General features: G+C 37.4%; 1 non-coding gene and 1 pseudogene across 1 annotated transcript; one reads left to right on the top strand and one right to left on the bottom strand.

Moving 5' to 3' along the window:
• Window positions 1-567: 567 nt before the first annotated feature.
• On the bottom strand, window positions 568-4,279 carry LOC120214392 (annotated as a pseudogene).
• Window positions 4,280-5,702: 1,423 nt separating this feature from the next.
• LOC120214419 lies at window positions 5,703-5,861 on the top strand. Its single transcript, XR_005524864.1, has one exon. It is a non-coding gene; the product is annotated as a U1 spliceosomal RNA (small nuclear RNA).
• The last annotated feature ends 8,336 nt before the right edge of the window (window positions 5,862-14,197 follow it).

Raw genomic sequence — 14,197 nt, 5'->3', positions numbered from 1 at the left:
CAAATGCATCCTTATTATTTAAAAAGAAATTGATTAAATTCAGTTTAATATATTAAGGATAAAGGAAAAAGAAAAGAAAACAAATTTGCATACATATTATTTTTAAAAAAATAATATTAAAATTTTAGATCTCTGTTCTTAATTTTTTTTTCTGTCACTGTTCAAAATGTCATCAACGAAAACATAGCAAATAGAAGGAAAGCTTGATTTGCAATGTTTGGATTGGAATTCACCAAAATTAATAGATGGAGTGCACTAACTCGCAGTAACAAACCTGCTCCGTTTTGCGTTATTAATATTGAGTAAAGTGAACTCAGAGGCAGAATTTGTTGTTTGGTCTGGAGTTCGAATATCACGTATACAAAAATACGAGCGTTTATTATCAAACGGTTGAGAATATTTAAACAGATACGACCTTGTATTCACTCCAAATTTATCAAAAAAAAAAATTCAGTAAAGTAGGTGTACTTGGCCAAATTTGCAGCAAAAACGGTAGTCTAATGGGCTGCTCTCTCAGGACTGTTCTGTCTAGTTTCAAGGCATAAAAGGGGCTGTATTTTGGAGTATAAAACAGTAATAGCCTGCTAGAAACCAAATGGAGTGGACTGCCTTGATTTGCTTCATAATATAACATCACTTACTCGAGTAAGCTCTTCAGCCGGATAAAGGGTGCTACACATAGAGGTATCTGCCCCTACATTTTACATGTAATATGCATATAGTGTCGCATTATCAAACCAAAATTGTTATTATCTTTTCCAAATTGCAACTCCTAAGCTCTTAAATCAAATGAATCCATGAATTTTTCATCTCATCAACTGGCAGAACCATATGGAAGCTCACTTTCAAAGAAGGCTAAATGAAGTGCCCTCACACACTGATCTGCTTCGTTGTCATTTACAACCAATGATATATTAACCTGAAAAGGTAAAACAGAGCACAGACTCCTCAATGAGACCAAAATTAATGGTTGGAAGCTTGGAGACTAGGGAGAAACTAAACGAAATAGGATTGTGTAGAAGAGACCTTAGATGCACCCTGAGAGATCATTTGAACATTGACTCCGTTGATCCTAAGAACGTGAAATGCCTGTCGCAATGTTCAACCATCAATCGAATTGGCAGTAAAGACATATCACATGCTTGCTTAACTCTGAATCTCATAAAATCAAATTCAAAGATGATTTAAAAGTTGAGATCTTGTAGATTGATGCAGTACCTTCTCCAGTATAAATGAGGATCTCTTGACATTCCCAATGAGAGAAATGATAGACCTGTGTCGAAGCAGATTGACAACAGCAATTCTCTCGAGTTCTTCTACAACATGGTCAAGTTCCTGTCAAGAGAAAATATAGAGTGGAAATGATTCAGAATTCTTCAGATCAAGCATAAAATTAGTGATTAATTAAAGCATGAAGAATATTGCTTGCCTGCTGAATTAACTCTCTGCTCCAAAGTTTTGACGGATCCAAAGTAAGGGAAATACTGACTTCACTGGTAGCTACAACATCCACAGAGATGCCTAAATCTTCAAAGATAGAAAATACCTGAACAGATTAAAAAAAAAGGGGATACAGATCAATTGCAAAACGTAGAGATCCAAAAGAGCAGGGAGCATTAAAATTAATAAATGGCCTTCAAACCTTGGCAAGAAAGCCAAATTGACCAAGCATTCGTGTGCTGACAATATCCAACATGGTGACATTCCGTTTCAAAACAATGCTGGTGAGTCCTGCCTGCAGTTAGGAAAAGAATGATTAGACCCATTCAGATTTCATTAAAGAAAGCTACAAGAACTATTAGTTGCTACAAACCTTACTCATGTCTCTACTACTTGTTATGAGAGTTCCCGGAGCTTTAGGATTGTAAGAATTTTTAACCCTGACAGGAATATCACCCTCTCTAGCTGGTCTCATGGATTGTGGATGCAGAACCTGAAGGAGTTGACAAATATCCAAATTCACTCCATTAGCGACGCTTACAATAATTAAATGATAATTACACAACCTACAAGAATTGAGCACAAACACAAAGATACGGTTGGAGTGGGAAAATTGTTTTACGTTGGCACCAAATACTAGGGTTCAGCCCCATCCCCTTCCCCAAATTTTTAATAATAAAAGGGAAAAAAGAGTGGAGAATATTGCCTGAGAACCACAATAAGCCAGTTCAGCTGCCTCATCAAAGGTCAGGTATGGGACAGGTTCAGCACGCGGATATATGTTAGGATCACAGGTCAGAACACCATCAACATCTTTCCAGACCTGTAATGAACCGAAAAATACTGTTGTACCTTAAAAAAGTTTGCATTATGCAGGAAACAGGTCCTAAATTTACAAGCATATTTGTTTTTGTTAAAACTTTTGGTGCCTAATTGATTTGCAGATTTAGAATTTAGATGTTTGTAGATTATGAAATGGCACCATCTTTATGCATCAGTAGCTTTATGACTTACACAAGTTCAGACCCTGAACAGATGTACTGACCTGAATTTCCCTGAACCCCAATGCTTTTCCGATGGTTGTGGCAGTCAAATCACTACCACCCCTACCTAAAGTAGTTATTGCACAAGATCTCAAGCCCTACAACAACGTTCACAGTATGAAAAACAAAAGCATTATCAAATGAAATCATTTTGGAAAAATATCTGCAGCTGTTCTACCTTTCCAAGGAAGCCAGTGACCACTGGGATTGCAGGATCACTGTTCCAATCATCATTTAATCTTTTTGCAACAGCTGCGTAAGTTGCTTCCAGAATATCAGCATTTGTGAAGTCATCGGTGGTAATGAAACCAATTTCAAAGGCATCATACTGCAAAGCAGAATATTGGCTTAAAATTTTCTCACTGGCAAGGAAATGTAGAGAACAAAATACCATTGATAAACAGTGATTAAAAATGAAGCATGGAGATGCCAAGTATCCTAATCAATGCAGATTAAAATTTTGAACCACCGGAAAGAAAGAAAGACAACTTCATAGAGTAAGTGAAACATACTTGACGAGCCTTAACACCAATTTTATTCAGATATGCAGCAAATATCCTTGTAGACATGCACTCCCCAAATGAGACTAAGTAGTCTCTTGTCCTCAATGTTAACTCTTTCATCATAGCAATTCCTTTTAAGAGCTGCTGCAATTCTTCTAGGTGCCCTACAAAAGGTTTTTCATGCAAGAAGGTAAGATAGAAACCAGAATTCCTAAGCCTAAACTAAAAACTTAATGAAGAGAGGCTAGAAAGAAAGAAGCACACCATCAACAATCAACCGATCCACTCCTAGCTCATCAGCGGTCCTGGGTATTAAAATTGAAGAGGGATTACAAACTAATATTAAAACTCTACATGTTTACTACCAAAAAGAAAAAAGCTTGCTCTTGTTTTTACCTATGATGCAGCTCTTCAATGAAGAACAATTCTTCAATAGTATCTACCTTATTAACCACAGCTGACGGCCTTTTCTCCAGCCTAATCATCAGATCAAAACCCACTTCTTAGAAAACTATTGTAGCTCTAGAGTCAAAGAAACTAAATGGATAGATAAATATAGTAGTTACCAGCAAAAGCATATTGGTTGTCTTTCCCATGGCAGAGAGAACAATGACTGGGCTTTCACCGGTGAAACTAAGTATAAGGTCAGCAACCTCTCTCATTCGATCAGCGGAAGCCACCGAGGATCCACCGAACTTCATCACACACGTCAATTCATTCTTTGCTTCTCCCAACCTTGATTTCTCTATCCTTTTCCTTTCAATCACATCCACACTTCCTTCTTCGCAACTAACTTTAAAGACTCTACTTTTACAACTGTGTCTTTGAATTAGGATCCCGCTTGATTTAGTATAACTTGGAGAGTGGAATGACGCAAAATGAAGCCAGTTCGAAAATGCCGAATGGCATTGTAAAGAAGTAATCTTCGGAAATGAATGATACTGCGGTGTTTTTACGCCGGAAAACTGTGAAGAAGCGGCCATCATAGTTGTTTTGACGAGTAATAAACGGGATCCCAAAGATCTGATTAGAAAACAAGATTCAGTAACGAAGCATCAAGGAAGAGCTTGGAGAAATAAAAATACATACAAACCTCTAAGATCAAAATTCAAAAGGTTTATAAAGTTGAATGAAAAGGCGATCCTTTGAGAGGGAATGGGTCGGAGAGTGAAGGAAGCGCCAACAATGAAAGCAAAACGAACAGCGAGAAACCGCCGCCTCCTTCAGCCTCCGCCGATCCTCAACAACAGAGGTTCTTTCTTCTTGATTATTTATTGGTCGGAAGGGAACCCCTTGATTTGGCTCTGCAAATGGATGACCAGGATCTATTGGCCGTGGCGAATGGGTTTTTATTTTAGTAAAATATGTGGGTCTTGAATATGTGGATGACCATCCAGCTCAGTTGGTAGAGCACAAGGTTTTTAATCTTGAGGTCGTGAGATCGAGTCCCACGGAGGGCATTTTATAATTCGGAGGTCTCTTACGGAAGCTGTTCTCAACCTGGTGTTGGGGTAGCCTACTATCTTACCTCCCCTTACCTCATATATATGGGAAAAAGGGACAGCCATATGTGGGTCTTGAATAGGGTCGGCAAACCTGTACAATTTTGTTGATTCAGAACCGCATCTGTTACAATTGGGACGGAAATATGTATAATTTTAGTGGGTAGTGGGCATGTGTAGATTTAGAAAGTGGTACTCATCGCGGGTAATGGGTAATGGGTTTGAAACCTTACCCGCCCTGCATCCATCTGTCCCACATCCGCCCGCCCAACTAAATATCTATTAAATTTTCGACCATTATGAATTTAGGTATAATTTTAGAGACTAATTTATAAATCCTAATATTTTATAAGATATAAATTGTAATTTAACCAAATATTAGGATACGTTTATGCATTTGTGTTAATGTGAGGTATATGAATTTAATATTCGTTTCATCGGTTTGATGATAGAGCTTGCATTTGTCATCTACAAAGAAGGCAATTTAGCAGTCATCTTGATGGGTTTGATTGCGTCTTTAGTTCACATTATCAATTTACCGACTTTCATCTAGTTTACGAGGTTGTTAAGATTCTATGCCAAACCTAAAAGACATGGAGCACCCACTTCAGTTTTCATCTTCACAAATAGTACAGGTTTCAATTCAAACTGCACTCTATTACTCTATCTTCAAAATTAGCTTGATTTTACTGCCATCTTGTTCTAATAATTTTGAACTTAGGCTAGAAGTATTTCTACTTTGTGAGATATAATACTATATAAAAGCCAATAACTTTCCTAACCTGCTTATAAGAAGTATTTTTTCTACTTTATATAGGAGACATTCTTATCCGATTTAAGAGATTTGCAGCCTGAACTCTGCATTACAACAACATATGGGAATATTTTACCCACCAAGTTTCTCAACATTCCACCATTAGGTTAGTCCATGATGGTTTTGTTAACGAATTTGGAGTTTTTTGTTTCTGCTTCTTTGTCATGTCTATGTTTGTGCTTACCTAATGTTTGCTCTCAAGTCAACAAACACTGCAACTATTTTTTCTTGCAACTTATAATGGTAAGTTGATCTTTATAATGTGATCTTTACGAATTCAGCTTTCCACCAAATGCTAGACTTATAGTTCCTTTCTTGGATCAATATCCCACATTGGGAAAGTACATGAGTGGACCACTTATTTGGCATTATAAATAAAAGGCAGTTACCTCCTTTCAACATACTTACTTGGACAGGGTCAATGGACAATCATTAAGGTTCATGGCCTAGGTAAGCGACCTCCATTGCACTTGGGAGGGACACTCGCCTAAGGTCTTCCCACTGTAGGAGAGCTTACGTCATAATTTGTGGTAGTGGGTGAGTTTGAGCTTGAATCGAGATCAAAATCGAGCTTCAATTGAGCTCCTGAAATTTTTTTGAGTTCGAGTCGAGTTTCAATATTATATTTCAAGTTCGAGTTGAGCTTGATAATTTTTAGCTCGCGAGTTTTTGAGTCGAGTCGAGCCTACTTTTAAAGTTTTCGAGTTCGAGTCGATCTCAGCAATACTCGAGTTCGACTCGGCGGGTGTGGGGATGGATTTGAGAATGTACCTGCGTGGGCGGGTGTGGATTTAAAATTTTTTACCCATCATGGGTGGTGGGCGGGTGGTGGATTGAAAAATATTAGGTGGGTATGGGGATGGGGGAGGGGGTATCCGCACCCGACCCTCCCATTTGCTATCCCTAGTGTTGAATTCGACGTGGACTTAATGTGTCGGGTCTTTTTTACTATTCTATGGCTGCCCCTTATTTGGACCACCATCTCTTTTTAGACCAACCATTTTATTTTCCCTTTCCACTTCTCACGCTATTTTCCCTTTCAATCATGGTTTTCAGAACCGGACCGGTCAGTGAACCGGTCGTGCTATCGGTTCATTGGTTCAACCAGTCGAATCAATCAGACCGATCAAAGAACTGGACGACGTCATAATTATTTAAAAAATTAATTAAAAATACCAAAAACATTTAATAAAAAAACTAAAAACATCCCCACAACTATAATACTTAAATACAACACCAAATTTCCATCATTCATTACTTGATTTATTTCTAATAAAAATCTCCAAACATTACACATTAAAACCAAAACAAAAGTTGATTAACCTTCAAAATAAAAGTCAAAATATCAATATCCTTCCAAATAAAGTTAAACTTCAACAACATTTAAGCATTTTGATAAGAACACAAATCAAATATTTTATTGATGGCTGGTTCTTAGCGGTTCACTACCGGTCCGGTTCGAACGGTTCACAGTCGATTCAACGGTTCATTGCGGTTCACTAGTAGCGGTTTAACCGGAGTAGAATGAACCGGACTTGGCAGCGGTTCCCGGTTGAACCGGCCGGTCCGGTTCGATTTTCAAAACGTTGCTTTCAATCACATGCCTTATTGCTAATAGGTTTACTGTAATTTTAAAGAGGTATAATATTAGAAAGATACCCTTAAATTTTCATTAAATAATTGTTTCCCTTATTTTTTTAGTATTTTGACTTTAAATATTTTATTTTACGATAAAAAAATATAATATTTAATTAAATAATCACCTTTATTACTATTTTTAAAAGTATTTTGGCCATAACATTTTATTTTAAGACAAAAAACTCATATTTTTTAGTGTTTGTCATTTATTAATTAATGGTTTATATATGTGGAGAGATATTTTTGTTTCAGAATCAAATATTAGGGCCATACTGTAGAAAGATAATATGGTCCATATTAGGTATTAACTATTTAGTCTGAAGATATATTTTAATATTATATATTTTGAAGATTAGGGTTTGAAAATCTAAAAGTGTGGCCATTTTTTGTAATTGGTGTACTAGTTTTTAAAAGGTTTAGGGTTATCGGTGAATAAAAAGTAATTTCTCATTATGGAAGTGGAATATTGAACGTGTTTTTCTTGTCTTTTTTGCTTTATTTTTATTTATTAGTATAGTTCATGTGATGCAAGAAGTTGAGTACATGTTCACGGATCAATTTATAATTAATTCTCGTTACTAGGGAAAATAACGCTAATTATCAATTAAGATTACCAAATTGATTTGCTCACTTCTAATTAGGACAACGGGTTTCGAGATCGACTGCCCTAATTTTGCAAAACTGTTGTTTTAGACCTCTTTAGTGATTTGTATTGCTGTTCAATCACATGCCTTATTGCTAATAGGTTTATTGTAATTTTAAATATTAGGGTTTGAAATTTTTAAAAGCGTGATCACTTTTTTGTATATTGCAGATTTCAAAGGGTTTAGTCGGGATTGAACTATGAGGGAGTAAGTTGTTTAACTTCGAAAAAATAGTCTTTAAAATTAAAAAACCATAAAATTTAAAGAAGTTATGATTTAATTTCACAAATTTTAAAGTTAAAGATACTTAAAGAGTAATTAGACCAGAAAAATTAGAAGTCAAAATTTCATTTTAAAACTGAAATGATCCTAAAAATATAATTAAACCGATAAATTTTGGTAAGGACAATAATGTAATTGCAATGATTACCCCCAAGAATCTAGTTGTATGATTATGAAAGTGGAATATTGATCATTTTCCCTTTTTATCGTTTTTGCTATTTTTATTAGTAAAGTATTTAAATGGTCCTCTAATATAGGATATTATTAAAATTACTCGACTATTAAAAGTTATAAAATGATTATATAATTATTCATTATGTTCCAAACTTATCCTTTTGCATTAAAAATTTGACGGTAGTCTGAGCTATACTTTAACTCGTTGACTGAGAAATAATAAAATTTTATCTCATAATCTCAAACGACTATCATATCTCAGTCAACATGTTAACATCGAACTCAGATGACCGTTAAATTTTTAAAGAAAAATTGTGAGTTTAGAACATAATGTATAGTTGAGTGACTATTTTAATTGTTTTAAATAATTAAGGGACTCAATAAAATAATATCCTATAGTAAAAAACCATTTATGTACTTTACCCTATTTTTTTATTAACTTTATTTCTATTCAACCAGTTCATGTGTGCTAGAATATTAATATTAAAATTCCGAATCATGTGTACGATTATCCATAAGAAAACTTCAGTCAATTGACCCAGAGTCAGTCTTTAGGTGATTAACACCACTTGAATGAAGTCGTGTGATGAGAGATGGAATCTAACTTCCAACACGAATGGAGGAAAGTTGAACCATCTTTACCTCTATCTTTCCCTTCATTATAGTCGCTCAGACAGTGAGTTTTCATCATCGATCAAGGGGTGGGTGAGAGAAGTCGCCCCCTGAAAATTTAAAATTACTATAAATTTTAAAATTTTTCTTTTAAGAGAGCTCAGCATAAACCATTCTGGGCTAAAGACTATGTGCCCAAGTTAAGATTCTATAGAGCATTGTGTTTCATTCTATTTTTAGCACTTTCTTGTTAGTTGGGATCATGTTTTCCTATTCTTTAGCATATTGTTATTTTGAGTCAAGTCTTCCTAATTTTTAGCAAGACTTTTAGCATTTTATATTGTTAGCATTTTCTATTTTGAGTCGTATTTCATCTAGTATTTATATGTGGGTTATTTTCCATGAATAAACATCAGAAAATTGCTTCAACTATTATCCTACTTTCTTCTTATATCATTTCTGGAGTTGAGTTCCCACTCGAAGTGGAACAACGTTCTTGATATCGCCTATCATTTTGGTGCTGTCATTAAGAGAATGCCTCCGAAACACGATCAGTCCAAACCACAGTTAGAGGAGCAATTTGCTACTCTAAACGATCATTTCTAAGCTTTTCGAACCCAAATAGAAGAAATGCAAAATCAAGTTGCTCTCATTTCACCCATGCAAAACACTCTAACCCAACTAGCTACTATGGTTGAAGGTATTCAACTTCAACTCACCCAAGCCATGAAACATAGTGAACAGGAAACAGGAAAATCTGAAAACTCCACAAACAAAGGTCCATACCAATACAGCTCTCCCAAATCTACCCTCAACCTACAGTCCACAAACCCAATATTCTCTGTTAAACTACCTAAACTGAGTCTTCCACCATTTGACAGATCCAACCCATTAGATTGGATTTTTCAAGCCGAACTATACTTCAACTATTATCAACTACCACCCAAAGATCGGTTGAGTACAATCTCATTCTACATGCAAGGTCAAGCCTTGAGTTGGTTTATATGGATGTATAATAACCAGCAGTTAATGATGTGGGACGCTTTTGTTCGGGCCTTGGAAATGCGCTTTGGACCATCGTCTTATGATAACCGCCGGGCATCCCTATTTAAGCTCCGTCAAACAGGTACTGTCACAGACTACCAAGCAAAATTTGAGAATCTCTGTAATCGTGTTACAGGGCTACCAAATGAAGCTATTATAGACTGTTTCTTGTCGGGGTTAAAACCAGAAATTCAGGAAGAATTAGCCATCCTCAAACCTAGCACAATATCCCTGACTATTGGTCAAGCCAAACTAATAGAATCCAAACTTTGAGATCGCCGAGCCCACTCTAATCCTGGGATCAGATTTCCTTTTAACCCAAACACTCCACCTACACAAAATCAACCAAACAAAACCCCTGTACCTTTATTGCCATCCTCACCAAGTAATAATATACCTCCAGTTCGCCGTCTAACCCAAGTAGAGGCAGCTGAAAGAAGGCTCAAGGGCCTGTATTATAACTGCAAAGAGAAATATGGACCAGGCCATATATGCAAGGGACCTCAGTTTCTGCTCCTAGTCGTAGACGAGGAAGAACAATCAGATATTCAACATCGTGAGTTACCATAATCAATGCCTCATAACCAAGCTCAATGTCATACTACAACAGATTCAGAGTTCTATCTCTCACTTGCCGCCTATTTTGGACTCTCAAGTCCAAAAACACTAAGAGTGAGCGGAGAGATCCAAGGTCAGGTATACTCAATGTTAATTGATTTCGGAAGCACTCACAATATCATGCAGCCCCATGTCGCATCTTTTTTGGGTCTTCCAATTGTTGCAGTCCCAAGTTTTTCAGGTAATGGTGGGAAATGGTGAGTTGATCAAGTGTCAAGGAAAATGTGCAAATGTGTAGGTGCAGATTCAAGGTTTTTGTTTCGAGATTTCTTTCTTGGTGTTGCCTATACAAGGGGCTGATTTGGTGCTGGGAGTAGAATGGTTAAGTTCATTAGGCCACTTCGTCTCGGATTATTCAATCCCAAGCATGGAATTTACATACCAACAAAAACAGGTCAAATTAATCGGAGGCCAAAATTTGTCTATAACTACTCATTCTCAACTAAATCACATGTTGCACACAGGTTCCGTAATGGCGATTGGTGATGCACACAATCATTTACGAAACCAACCCACCAAGTCCAATATTAGCAAACCAAAACAGTAACACAAATTACCCACCCTTGGACACATTGTTAACTGAGTTCAACACTATTTTCCAACCACCAATTGAATTACCACCTTCCAAAAACCATGATCATCATATACACCTCACTTCTGACTCCAAACCTGTGAATGTCAAGCCATATCGCTACCCTCACTATAAAAAAAACCATCATGACTGAACTTATACAGAATATGTTGAAAGATGGGATTATCCGCCCCAGCCATAGTCCTTATTCTTCACCAGTGCTCTTAGTTCAAAAAAAGATGGGACATGGCATTTTTGAGTCGACTACCGTGCTCTCAATGCTATTACTATTAAAGATCGATTTCCAATCCCGACGGTGGATGAATTATTGGATGAGCTCCATGGTGCTACTGTATTTTCAAAGATCGATCTACGATCCGGGTACCATCAAATACGTGTGGAAGCTGAGGACATTCAGAAAACATCTTTCCACACTATAGATGGAAACTATGAGTTTGTTGTCATGCCCTTCGGGCTCTCCAACGGGCCCTCAACCTTCCAGGATGCCATGAACGATTTATTTTGTGAAGTGAAGTCCTGTGACATTTTGTACTGGTCTTCTTTGACGATATCCTAATATACTCTGCAATACTCAAAGAACATGTCGAACATCTCCGTCAGGTTTTCACCATCCTGAAATCACATCAGTACTACGCAAAATTATCAAAATGTGTTTTTGGCGTTGTTACCGTCCATTATTTGGGCCACATTATTTCAGGTGATGGTGTTCGAGTTGACCCAAAGAAAATTCAAGCCATTAGCCCACCACCGTATCAGCATTGCGAGGGTTCCTTGGCCTCACGGGTTATTATCGCCGCTTTGTTCGTCAATATGCAGGTATTGCCAGCCCGTTGTCTGACCTTCTTAAGAGCCAACAATTCAAGTGGAGTGAACGAGCAGAGGTTGCATTCAAAGAGCTTAAGGATGCCATGACCCAAGTACCTGTACTAGCCCTTCCAGATTTTACGGCTATATTCGAACTTACAACTGATGCATCAGGAACTGCTATTGGAGTTGTACTTTCATAAGGCGATCATCCCATAGCCTACTTCAGCAAGAAACTGGTGCCACGAATGCAAGTTGCATCTGACTACGTTCGTGAGTTATTCGCCTTAACAGAGGCTATAAAGAAATTAAGGCAGTATTTGTAACAACCCAAAAAAAATATTTAAATCGGTGTAATTTGGTGAAATTTGGTGACTAAATTAAAAGTTTTCAAAACTTATAGGCCATTTTAGAAGTTGAAGGAAATTTAGGGACCATGCCCTGAATTCCTCCAAGAAGTATCGGCATGCTTGTATTATAAGCGTGTTTTCTGATTGAAATCAGAAAACACATGCTTTATTTACAAAAACTTTATTCCTCCCGTACCTCTACTTTCAAGCTCAATTCCGACGCCGTCCGGCTTCCAATCGTAAAATTGAAACCACCATCGTGTTCATCGTCAACCCGTGAACAAAACCCAGTAAACCAATTTTAGCGAAACGCTGCAAACACCGTGAATTTCGAGTCAAAGTATCGACTTTTTTTTAGCACCACCGCTGGGAAAATCTTAAATTTATCTCCGATCGTTGATCGATTTTCGACACCTCCCGCATCATTGTGTTCCTAGTGTTGTTCCGAGTCCGATGGTGTCGTCATTGTCTCCGTAGGCGGCGGCGTGTGTGGGAGGTGGAGCGGTCAAATATTCGGCCGAGTTGAAATCGAGCTCTCCACCGTTCAAAAATTTGAACCGAGGTTGGTAAGTGACTCAAAATCGCTTAAAATAATTTTTGGAAATTTTTGCAGGAATTTTTGGAGACCAGAGGAGGTCTCACGAGCCCCCACGCGCCGCCCCTACGCGTGGGGAAAGATGCGAATGACTGGGTGATGTTGTGACAGGTTTGACCGGTCAAAACCGGGTTGATCGGTCTGAATCGGGTTGACCGGTCTGACCCGACCCGTTGACCGACTCGACCCGACCCGTTGACCTGACCCGACCCGACCCGTTGACCCGACTCGACCCAGTGACATTATGAGAATTATTTTGAAAAAAGGTGACATTCTGGGAATTATTTTGAAAAATGTGACATTCTGGGAATTATTTTGAAAAATGTGACATTTTGAGAATTTTTGAATGTGAACTATTGAACCCCTTTGACTGGCTTTAAACGGCCATTAAACGACCTTTGATTTTGTTCGAGTATACCTATTATGACATTTTTCGACGTGCCGAATCCGTTTTCGATGTCTGTTTTTTTCCAAATTCGAAGCCGAAGGCCTCCAAATCATCAGTCAAACCCGTTGACTTTTATTTTGACCAAGAATTTGAATTTTCGAAAAGTCATACTTTATGTTGTTTGATGCCCTGATTTCGATTCCGCACTCCGTTTGATCAAATTCAAACTCGAAAGCCTTCAAATTGATAGTCAAATCCGAAAAATGCTTATGTACTAAAGAGTTTAAGCTTTGGATGGTTGAGTAAGACTTGGGACTGATAAATTATTAATGTTTGAAGGTACAAGAGACTCTCCTGACCGTTCGACAGCTCAACCCAGCTCCTCTAGATCAGTTAAGCCGCGTGTGCCAGTATTCACCCGTAAGACCCGTAAATTTTATGATTTCAGAAATTAATTTTGTTACCCATTAGTAATATAGTGTTATTATGGATTAGGTTCGAAAACAGTAGTAGAGCGTGGCGAGGCCAGCAATCACTAGATCTATTATTTGAACATATTGTCGAGGTGTGTTCCATGTGTACTACTTGATTGTTTTATATGTTTTCAAATATGATAAATTGAAAGCTATAGTTTAATGTTTTATTAATCCACCTATTTACTAGTGATGGTTTATGGAATATGACTGATATATGATTGGTTTTCATTGGTATATGATAATATTGATTATGAAATTCTGGAAATTATGCTTACTGCATAAATAGTATTTTTGAAATACTGATTTTGGGTTGGATTGCATTACGGAGGTACAGCTTTGATCATGCTGGTAAACCTTATGGACCTAATGTGACTCTTGGGTAGGCCCACGGGCCTCAAGATGCTTCATTAGGTTGGCCCCCTTTGCTGTGTGCTTAGGGTAAGCCCTACGGACTTACGGATACATGCCTCAAAGCCTATCTTTAAGTTGGCTTCATTTCTGGTGTGTGCTTAAGGTAAGCCCTATGGACGCAGTTCTAAGGAATTGCGGATGGTGTACAGGAGAAGGGTTTTAAATTACGAGTTTCAAAAGTTAAACTTCATTATGGTTTGTTGATGAATCTCTGAACTATTACTCAATTACTGTACCTACTATGATTTTATTGTACTATTGGGACAC

Source organism: Hibiscus syriacus, unplaced genomic scaffold (assembly GCF_006381635.1).
Source record: "Hibiscus syriacus cultivar Baekdansim isolate YM2019G1 unplaced genomic scaffold, ASM638163v2 tig00110059_pilon, whole genome shotgun sequence".
In the NCBI taxonomy this organism is placed as follows: Eukaryota; Viridiplantae; Streptophyta; class Magnoliopsida; order Malvales; family Malvaceae; genus Hibiscus; species Hibiscus syriacus.
The sequence above is the reverse complement of the archived record's forward strand: the minus strand, read 5'-3'. Positions and strand labels throughout refer to the sequence as shown.